General features: G+C 48.5%; 1 long non-coding RNA gene across 1 annotated transcript; it reads right to left on the reverse strand.

Moving 5' to 3' along the window:
* Positions 1–8,726: 8,726 nt before the first annotated feature.
* On the reverse strand, positions 8,727–9,980 carry LOC109769605 (uncharacterized). The gene is made up of 2 exons (XR_006663271.1): positions 9,492–9,980; positions 8,727–8,966 (listed from the first exon to the last, which is right to left on the reverse strand). It is a non-coding gene; the product is annotated as an uncharacterized lncRNA (long non-coding RNA).
* Positions 9,981–10,729: the final 749 nt, after the last annotated feature.

Consider the following 10,729-nt stretch of genomic DNA (forward strand, 5'->3'; position numbering starts at 1 on the left):
TATTGAGAATACGTACAATGACCGAGGCCAACAGAGGACGGACGGAGATATAATCAAAGAGCACAACTCATGTTTCACGCGTTGGTTCAAGCAGAAGCTTATGTCGTACCCTTTACATGAGGATTCTTCCGCGGAAGAACAACTCATATTCGCCTTGTCACAGGGCGCCGAGCACAACCTGATGACGTATGAGGTGTACGATATCAACGGCTACACATTCTACACCGAGGGAAAGGACATGAAGAGCGATGGTTATCAGAACTCCGGGGTAACGATGGAATCCTACACCGGTAACGACAAGGACAGATACTACAGAAGGATCGAGGAGATCTGGGAGCTGAGCTACGCTGGAGAGAAGGTCCCGATGTTCTGTGTCAGATGGGCCAAGAGCGTCCTAAAAGAAGACCGGTATTTCACCACCATGGTTATACCCGAAGCCAAATCCAAGACAGCGGGCGCAAACGTCACCGCGAAAAATGAGCCATGGGTACTGGCTTCCCAAGTGGACCAATTTCTTCATTACCGACCCGTCAAAGCCCAGTCGTGTTGTCGTGAGGAGAGGCAAAAGGAAGATCATCGGAATGGATGGAGTCGCCAATGAGCAAGACTTCGACAAGTACGGCGACCCGAAGATGGAACATGACGACGACGATGAAGTACCAGCATACACCACAAGAAGAAGCAGGACCACCCTACCTAAAGGGCGTCCGTTTAAGAGAAGAACTCCATTTACGAAAAATAAGGGCAAGAAGATTGTGAACAGATAGCTAGCTAAGATCGATTGTATTTAAATTGTAGCCTTCATTTCTCGATGTATTTCATGGGCACTTTTTGAAATCATGAATATTTTTAAATTTCATGGGCACTTTTTGAATTCATGAATATTTTTTCAAATTTTATGATATTTTTTCATATTCAATATGAAAAAATATTGAATATTCATGAGGACACTCGATCTCGATCCCCCTCCATCTCGATCGCTATCCCCCTCCATCTCGATCTCGATCCCCCCCGCACGCTCCACCGCTCCACAGCCGCCGCCGACCCACCGCACCCTCCCCCGCTCCACCGCCGTCGACGACCCCCCGCACCCTCCCCGGCCCGCTCCACCGCCGCCGAGCACCCCCCGCACCCTCCCCGGCCCGCTCCACCGCCGCCGAGCACCCCCCGCACCCTCCCCGGCCCGCTCCACCGCCGCCGAGCACCCCTCGCACCCTCCCCCGCTCCACCGCCGCCGACGACCCCCGCACCCTCCCCAGTAATGTCTTACCAATTCACAAATGAATGCAACTAAAAATCCAAAAAAAATAAATCAAATTTGATGATATTTTTTCATATTCATAAATATTTTCAAATAACAAATTTGATGATATTTTTTAAAAAATTATTACTATTTTTATAAAAAAATATTAGTGTTTCATATTCATTTTCATTTTCAAAAAAAATATTAGATGCAACAAAAAATAATAATAATAATAAAATTACTTATGGCGCACCGCTGGCTGGTGCGCCATTGCTGTGCAAAAAAAGGTTACTTATGGCGCACCGCTGGGTGGTGTGCCATTGCTATCTAGAAAAAAGATTTCTAATGGCGCACCGCTCGAGGGTGCGCCATTGCTATCAAAAAAACATACTAATGGCGCACCGCTAGGGGGTGCGCCATTAGTACTCTTCCCCCCTAGCTAGCTAATTCGCTCGATCCCTTCATCCCTCCCTCGCCACACTTCCCCCCCCCCACAGCCCCGACCCACGACGCCGCCGCCCCTACGTGCGCCGCCGCCCCCGCACCCCCACCACTGCAGCTCCTCCGCCGCCCACCTCACAGCAAGCCGCCGCGGCCCCCAACCATCCCGCCGCCGACCCGCAACCATCCCACCGCCGACGACCGCACGGGGTGCAGGACGACGACCGCCGCCGACCCGCAACCATCCCGCCGCCGCCGACCCCAACCCCTCCGGCGACCGGCCGCGCCCGCCCAGGTACCTCTCCTCCTTCCTCCTTCCTTCCTCTCCACCCTTCCTCCCCATTCCCTCCCTCCCCTCGACCGTGGTGACGCCGGCCTTCCCACTGCCCTGCCTGTGTTGCTCCTCTGCCTGAGTTGGATCTAGTACCTTGTTCCTCTGCCTGTGTTGCTCCTCTCACTGCCCTGCCTGTGTTCCTCCGCAGCAGATCAAGAACTACAGCAACTAGAGAGTGAAGAAGCAGATTAACAGCAGGGGAAATAGCAACAATAGATCAAAGAAGTACAGCAGATCAACAATGCAACAGTGGTAACTGAATTTTCAACACTTCTCTGTACTGCATAAAAAAACATTCTGTGTTTGATCAAATGATTGTAGCCTTCCCATGGACTGTGTTTTTTTATAAAACTGTAGAATATCAGATTGAAATATTGGGGAGTACAATACAAGTTCAGGAACAAGGGGCATTTTTTGCAATTGTGAACTCTCAATGCTCAAGTCTGGAAGTGTTTACAAATTCAAAGAGTTCACATGACTACTGGTCAAATACTCTAGTGTATTTAGTGTAAATCTAGTCTGAAACTAGTAGAGCTCTTGGTGATTTGCAAATTCAGTTTAAATAAAAATTTGGTACATGACTGCTGATCATGTATGAAAGATGTTGCTACTGGATGAGCACAAGAACTACTCAATAGATTTTGATGTACTCCTGATCATGTATGCAAGATGTTGCCACCGGATGCATGGATGCATGACTCGGACATGACTACTCAGTAGATTATGACACCTGATAATCACAGTAAACTGTTAACAAATTACAGTTTACTGTCCATTTTACCCTAGCATTCAGTTATCTTTTCACCCTTTTTTCTGTCCATTCAGTAGGAAAATCTGTGTAACAAATTACAGTTTACTGTCATTATCAGTTTACTGTCCATTTTTGTTTTGATTTTACTGTATGTATCTTAACTGAATCTTAACTAAAATTTGACCATGTCAGCTGTAAGTTGGTTACCCAGCATTTGTGTGGGCTTATCACACTGAACTTTCAGTAATCTTACATACTGTTCTGTCACATGATGGATAGCACTGAAGAATATCTTGAAATGTAACATTCAAGTAGTTCACTTACCATGACTATCAATTAATAAGCATGATATTGTACCCTTCTTTTAAAAAAGAATTCCCCTGTGGTTGAGATCCTATAAAACAGTGCCCCTCATGAAGCATCCACCTTACTAAGCCATTACTTGTGTGCATCTCTAGTTTCCTTGCAGGTTGTAAGTTTTTATTAGGATAGCTGTAAATTTCTTCTGTTTTCTAGTAGTACAACCTGTACTGGTTGGGACAAAAACACTGCTTTTGGTGTACCTGTACTGTTCATCACCATGGCCACTACTATTTGGCCCTCTGTGTCCATCACCATGGCCACTACTATTTGGCCCTCTGTGTCCAGCAATATCTTTAAGGCAAATCTGGCTGGCAATTTGGCCCTCTGTGTCCATCACCATGGCCACTACTATTTCAAACTAAAGAAAGAAAGGAAGAGATGATTTTGCAGGTACCCCGAGAGGCCCTTGAGTTTGCCAGAATGTCGATTAACTTCCGTTCCGGCAAATTCGGGTACTCCGTATGTCCTATTTTCAGCAAAGGTCATGCTGAAATTTTCTGTGAATTTTAGCATGACTTTGCTAAAATAGGACATATGGGGTACTTGCGACTAATGCATGGGCCGGGGTATCTTAGTACTTAATTAAGTAGGATCAACTGCCCCTTTATTCTTGCTGCATTAAACCATAGGTGGCAATAGAGCCAAGTGATTAGGCCCAACTTAGAGTCGACAAACCCTAAATTATAAAACCTTGGCTTTTAGGGTGCCTCGGTGTCGATAAAAACCTAAATGATGAAAGCTTAGGCTTTTAGGGTGCCTCGGCGTCGACAAACCCTAAATGATAAAAGCTTAGCTTTTAGGATGCCTCGGTGTCGACAAACCCTAAATGATCAGACCATGATCTTGTTCCTTGACAATAACCAACTTTTTGACCAAACTTTTTTCCTATTTAGAGCGAAACATGGCCCACAACGATGAGGCCGGCGGTTCGGGCGGCAAGGCATTCTGGGAGCTGTCCCAGGAGATGGAGGAAGAACCTCACCGCTATGAGGACACCGCGGAAGACACCGATCCTGACTACACAACCCCTAGTGGCGTCGGGGATGACACCACTGATGGTGCCGCCGAGGATGCCACCACTGATGATGGCAGCGCACGCACAGATGGCAGCCAACCGAAGAGGCAACGGAAGGACCGGCGCCCGAACATGCTCGGCACCATTAAGGAGGAATTTACTGAAGTGAACTGCGACGGGGATCCAACGGCGCCCAAAGAATTAGTCAAGGGGTACTCGGTTCAGCTCGGGTGCATTCTCCGGAGCACCGTCTCAATCAACACCGAGAACCTAAGGCATAAGGACCGAGGGAATTTGCGCAACCTCCTCTTCACGAAGCTGCACGAATGATACAAGTTCCCTGCTGAGTTTGCAAACACACGCCTCTCAAGGAATAAAGTGAATAGTGCCGCCCTCACGAAGATGAGCACGACCCTGTCTACTTGGAGAACCGCGGTGAAGAGAATGATTAACAAAGGTGATAGTTATGAGAAGATCAAGGCGAACAATCCTTCGATCAGCGAAGATGACTACAAGGAGTTCAAGATCAAGTGCGAGAGCGGCGCATCCGAGGAATCAAGTCAGTGGGGGAAAGAGATGCGGGACTTGAACTTAGGGGTCCACAAACTCGGTCCCGGCGGTTACAGAGTGGCGGAACCTATATGGGACAAGGAGGACGCGGAGCGTGCCGAGCAAGGCCTACCGCCCTGCTTCGAGAAATACCGTGAGAAGCAGACCAGGAACTATGTCAGGGCCCGGTACAAGGAGGACCCGGTAACAAAGGAGCTTACCACGGATCCGAAGACCAAGGCGCTTGAGAAAGTTCTGGTAAGGAATACACCCCCGCGTAATTAGCTACATATATGGTTGCATTCTAGTTAATGAAGCCAAATTTCTAAATGGTTCACATTCCTTCCGCAGGAGACTGAAAGCAGTAGCGCGGGGTCGTCTCAGAGCTCCCCAGCTTGGGACAGCACTCTAAATAGGGCGTTGAACATAATGAAAAACAAGGATAAGCTCAGTAAGCCGTCGTCAGCTGGTCGTGTGGCTGGCAAAGGCTTGTCCACAAAATGGTCGTCATACTATAACGCTGGTGGGCGAAAGGAGAAAAAGACCAGCTCGGAAAGCCAGTCGCGCGAGGTTCAAGAACTCAAGGCACAAGATTGTCCAAGAGCAAGTGCAACAACAACTGCGAACGATGCTCGCCGCCATTGTGCCTAGCTTGATTGAGGGGCTGCAGGCGTGGATTGCGGGCGGCCAACAGGGGCCGCCCCCGGTTCCCAGCTTCACGGCCAGCAAATTGCACAACGCGCAGGCGGGGCCATTGGTGTCTCCGGCGGAGGCGGTATTGGTGTCTCCGGCGCCGGCACGGGCATTGGAGCTTAATGCACCCGGGTGTATGCCGGCCGGCACCTCGGCAGCAAGCGGCCCCTCCGTCAGTTGCACACCCGCCGTTGGCGGTGCCTCGACATTAGCCGAGCTCGACACCATCACGGTAACTAAGCCTCTCGGCCGATGACTTCATCTCCTTGCTTTTGACTGGGCATCCCTGACGCCCTACATGTTTTCGCAGGGCGCCGCCGATGTTCCATGCACTCTCCTGCACTTCGTGGGCGGCGAGTTGATCGATGTCGCCAAGGGCAGAATCGTTCAACCGGGCAACCCCGTGTTCCACGGTAGTCCGATGCCACCCATCGTGTATAGGGTTGAACTGGTTCGGGTGCTGCTAGGCTGCGACGAGTTGTTACCTCCGATTCGACCCGCTGGGGCCCACGAAGATGATGTGATGACCCTCAGCGCCTGCGTAAGCTGGCCCCTGCTTTGGCCGAAGAGCCAGATTCGTTTGGGGGCAGGGGACACCACCCCACAGACAACACCGCCAGTCGTGCCGGCGCCAAGCCATGGCAAGACCACCGCAACGCTACCGGACATGCCGGACATCCCTATGGCACAGGATCCGGACATGCATATGGCACAGGATCCGGACGACGACGACAACGACGATGGTACATTTACCAACGTCGATAAGTACTTTGCCGAACATGGGTACGGTGACGAATTCTTCAGGCCTCCTTCTCAAGAACCCAACCCTGAAAAAGACGACTGCGATCGAGCTGGTACCGCGGAGAAACCTAATTGCAACAGGCGTCGTCTGGCGTTCAGTTCTCAGGAGACGCCTCCAGCTGCCGCCTTCACCGAGCCTCAGATAGCCGAGGTGCGGAATATTATCAGCCCCAACACACTCAAGAAGGCGGTCTCTAAGCAGAACTCGATCCCATTACAAGAGATGAGGAAGAAGGGACGGAAACGAAAGAATAACAAGGGCGGTGCGAGCCAGCCGGCACTGAGTACGATCTGTGCTCAGGACGGGCCACCTTCACCTAAGGATATCTCGAGGGGGGTGCATGTGGCGGGTAGGCCGATGCTACCGACTAATCTGCTCAATGCTGCAACCGGTGTTATGCGGAGTCTGCATGACAGTATTCTTTCTTTGGAGAAGCAGCGTCTCTCCGAGAATGATGTGGCATACCCGGTTTTCGTGGCCAAGGTGCCAGAGGGCAAGGGCTTTGTGGATAGCGCCATCAGGGGTACGATCGTCCTATGGTTTGATGACATCTTCGCTATGTTTAACCTTCATCCGCTGCACTACACCTTCGTTCGGCTATTTTCACTGAGTATGGAGATGCGGATCATTAGAGACAAGACCCCGGACATCGTGATAGTCGACCCCTTCTACATGCGTGCCAAGATCTTGGGCAGCGCTGGGGACCGGCAAGTCGCGAGTTCATACCTCGAAGGCGTCATTCTGGCAAACCCAGATAAGGATAACTTCCTCGTGCCTTACTTTCCCGAGTAAGTCATCCCCTCACCGCCCCGTAACATATGATTTCTTGGATTTCGATCGTTCTTTTTTTTCTAACATTCCGTGTTTTGTGCAGTGACACACATTGCACACTCATCCTCTTAAGCCCGAAATATTCCATGGCCACGTATTTCGACCCGGACCGTCAGTCGAAGATAGACTACACAAATATCAAGAAAGTTCTTGATGATGTTCTCCCCGGCTACGCCAAATCTGGAGGCACCTCCAGCAGGCCAGTTCGTAAGTACGACAAGCACATCTTCAGCCACAATACGACGTTCTCCTGCGTCAAGCAGCCGCCTGGCGGTCAGAAGGATGCCTACTACGCCCTCCATCACATGCGGGCGATCGTACGGGACCATAATCACCTTCTTCTACCAAATAATCTCAAAGATTGGGCCGCACGCTTGTCGGCAATCCAGGACGCGGACATCAAACAAGAATTCTTTCGCATACAGTCGGAGTTTGCGGAAATCATCCATCAAGATGTCCTTCGTACCTCGGGGCAGTTCTATCTCAGACATCAACCGTCCAACAGTGAGATAGAAACAACGCTACAAATGCAGGCTGACAACGCCCGCGATTTCATGACCATCACGAAAGACGGCGGCTTCATCCATGCTCCGGTCCCTGAGTCGAGTCGAAAGTAGTGATGCTATGTAGTTCTGAAATGTCGATTGGCTCATGTTGTAATATTAAACTTTAATGAACTTGTATGTCTCTTTGGTTTGGACAGTCGTTCAACTTATATGTAATCGATGCTATTTATTAGTAGGACCACGAATCATGCTATTAATGTGTTGCTTTTCTCTTCCGATCCTTTTGTTGCATACTTATATATTGCTTATGTATTGTCTGTGAATTGCTACTAACGTTTTGTTTGGCTAGTGCATATATAGAGATGTCGTCGTATGTCGTGTACAAGGGTAAGGTTCCCGGAGTCTACGACGACTTGGAGGAGTGTCGGAGACAGGTTCACCGTTTCAGCGGTAACAGTTACAAAGGGTACACCACTAGGGCGGAGGCGGAAGTTAGATACGCGCGTTATCTAGCGGGAGAGAGGAGGGAGCGGAGGAGGAACCGGATGAAGACCAGTTTCATCGCGATGATGCTAATCGTGATGACCGCGGCTCTCTTCTATGTGATGGTAGTTTAGATGATCGATATCGACTTGTAATGTGAAGACAAACTCGCTACTCGCGGTTTCGAGACTTGTAATTTTATAACTTTGTTCGGTATTTGAAATTCGGAGACTAATATGATGAATTGTATTCGGAGACTAATCTTCTATTGTATTCGATAAATCTGCTGTTTATATGTTGTGCTCTTTATATTATGTGCAGTAATATGTTTTGTAACCTGTGCAAATATTAGAAAAGAAAAAAAATCCCTAATATTCATACTAATGGCGCACCACTCATCACACTAATGACGCACTGCAGAAAGGACACTAATGGCACATCACCCCCTAGTGCGCCATTAGTATGCCAAGGCACATGGGTAAATATGGCCCCTGGGAGGCATACTAATGGCGCACGGTGGGCTATACTAATGGCGCACTGCGTGGTGCGCCATTAGTATACCAGATACTAATGGCGCACCAGGGGTGCGCCATTAGTATTTAATTCTAATGGCGTGGTGCTAGTGGCGCACCAGTAGTGCGCCATTAGTAGGCAAAACTGATGCGCCACTAGCAGGCCTTTTCCTAGTAGTGACAAGGCGATCATTCTCGCGCAGTTTCTGAACCAAAGCTTGAAATATGTCAGTCTCCATTCTGAAGTACCTTTTGCATAGGTCTTCATGTCCATTTAAAATTTCGTTTACACGCCGTGCGCCTGTAAGTATTGAAGTGTGCATAGGTCTTCTTGAGGAATGAGAGGGTTCTCCTAAAGTAGGAAGAACAAAAAGAGCAAATTCATCCTCACTTTTTGATCTACGACAGTAGCTCGGATCCATCGGATGTTATGACAAACAAGCCTGTGGAAAATCAGTGAGTTATGTCATGACTTTTCAAGTTTAAATATATCTGCTTAATTAGTATAGTTAAGACTTCTAGTAATTTATTGGTCAAACAACAAGGCTTAGTTCTGCCATGCTAGTCACATCGTGATCCCAAATAACTTTGTCATATTCTGGATTTTTTGGGAGATAACTAATACAACTTAGTACAGATCATTCTACTATGTCATGATATTAGGACAATATTTCTTTTCTTGCCTTTTACCTTTGCATATGTGTTTGAATCAGTTACAGAATGCAAGAACTAAAAAAATATGGCTTCTCATGCTGATGATTGTTGGTGACTTGATGATTTTGGGTGGTCGGCTAGGATGAAAAATGTATACGGGGAACAAAAAAGGCCATGGTGTTCTCGATTTTCTTGATATGGACTAAATGGCCAGTGGTGGAAACATGTACAGGGTGAAGAACTAAAGCAACTGGAATGTATACAGGGAGAAGATCTAAAAAAAGCAAAGGAACGTGTACAGGAGAGGAGCTAACCTCAGATTTGAGAGAAGATCAAGCAAATATGAGGAAACTTCAGCTATCACCAGCAAAGACTTGCATGTAACCTGTTCTCGGTTGTATGAAGTGGAGATCTTGTAAAGAAGAAACTTTGTGCTTGCGTATATATATCTTGTTGTAGCCAAACGGCTAGCTCAGGGAGTAACGGCTACCTGTTTGAAAGCACACCTTTCAAAATAATAATATTATAATGCTCTGAGTTCCCATGCTTTTCCTATGCTCCCATCAAACACCCAGTTGTGCCAAATCCTATGTTTTCTAATTCCATAGGATTCAGGTGGGTAGGGCATGGCAATCCTTTAATTTTCATATTCCTTCATTTTTTCTTTCCTATGAATCAAAGGAGGCCTAAAGTTTTTAACCAGGCTCTCCTCCTTAGGCAAGCTTGGCGACTTATTGCACATCCCGACAGCTTGTGCGCGAGAGTATTTAAGGCAAAATACTACCATGTGGCTGATCGGCTAGACACGGTGTTTATTCATAAAGAACAGCTGGGTTGGCAGGGCATCATGCAAGGTTTGTCTAGAGAAATAGTCCGCGTGCACAAAATGGATTAGACCACTTGACCGGAGGTGGTTCGAGAAGACGAGAAGAGACGCGTGTGCAAACGGAGCACGGCGGCGGCTACGGCGACGATACAGCTCAGCTCTACGTGGATTTGGCGATAAGGATGTGGGCATCATGTGGTGGCAGAGCCCCGGCCAATCTGGTCCAGGCCGCGCGTGAGCCCGCCACACGTCGCGCAGTGCCCACGGGCGGGAGGGAGGAAAACTCCAACACCTCCCCTGCGATCTGGCTGGCCCGTTCGCTCCAGAAGGCTGGCTTTCTCGTGTGCCGTCGACGTCAAATATCAGTACTAGCAGTACCACCTTATCTCATGCTTCAACTTTTCTTCTTGCATGTGGGCATGTGGCAGCCTTGGCATGTGCTTGCCACACGACATTGGGATATTTTCCTCTCCCGCTTTCAAAATGGCGTGTGGATCCGTGGGTAGAAAACTCCCGCCCACGCCCAAGTCTTCTTTCCCGTGCCATGGATCCAACACGTCCTTTTTCTTCTTGACAGCTGGATCCAACACGGTTGGCGAAAGAGGACTGGCTTTCACGGGCAGCAAAGGTACATGTGGTGATAGGGAGGGGACGAAGAACATATAGTAGTAGAAAGAAACTGATGGTTACAACATCTCCAATAAATGATGTAGATGTAAAAATAAT

This window comes from Aegilops tauschii, chromosome 5 (assembly GCF_002575655.3).
Source record: "Aegilops tauschii subsp. strangulata cultivar AL8/78 chromosome 5, Aet v6.0, whole genome shotgun sequence".
NCBI classification, from domain to species: domain Eukaryota; kingdom Viridiplantae; phylum Streptophyta; class Magnoliopsida; order Poales; family Poaceae; genus Aegilops; species Aegilops tauschii.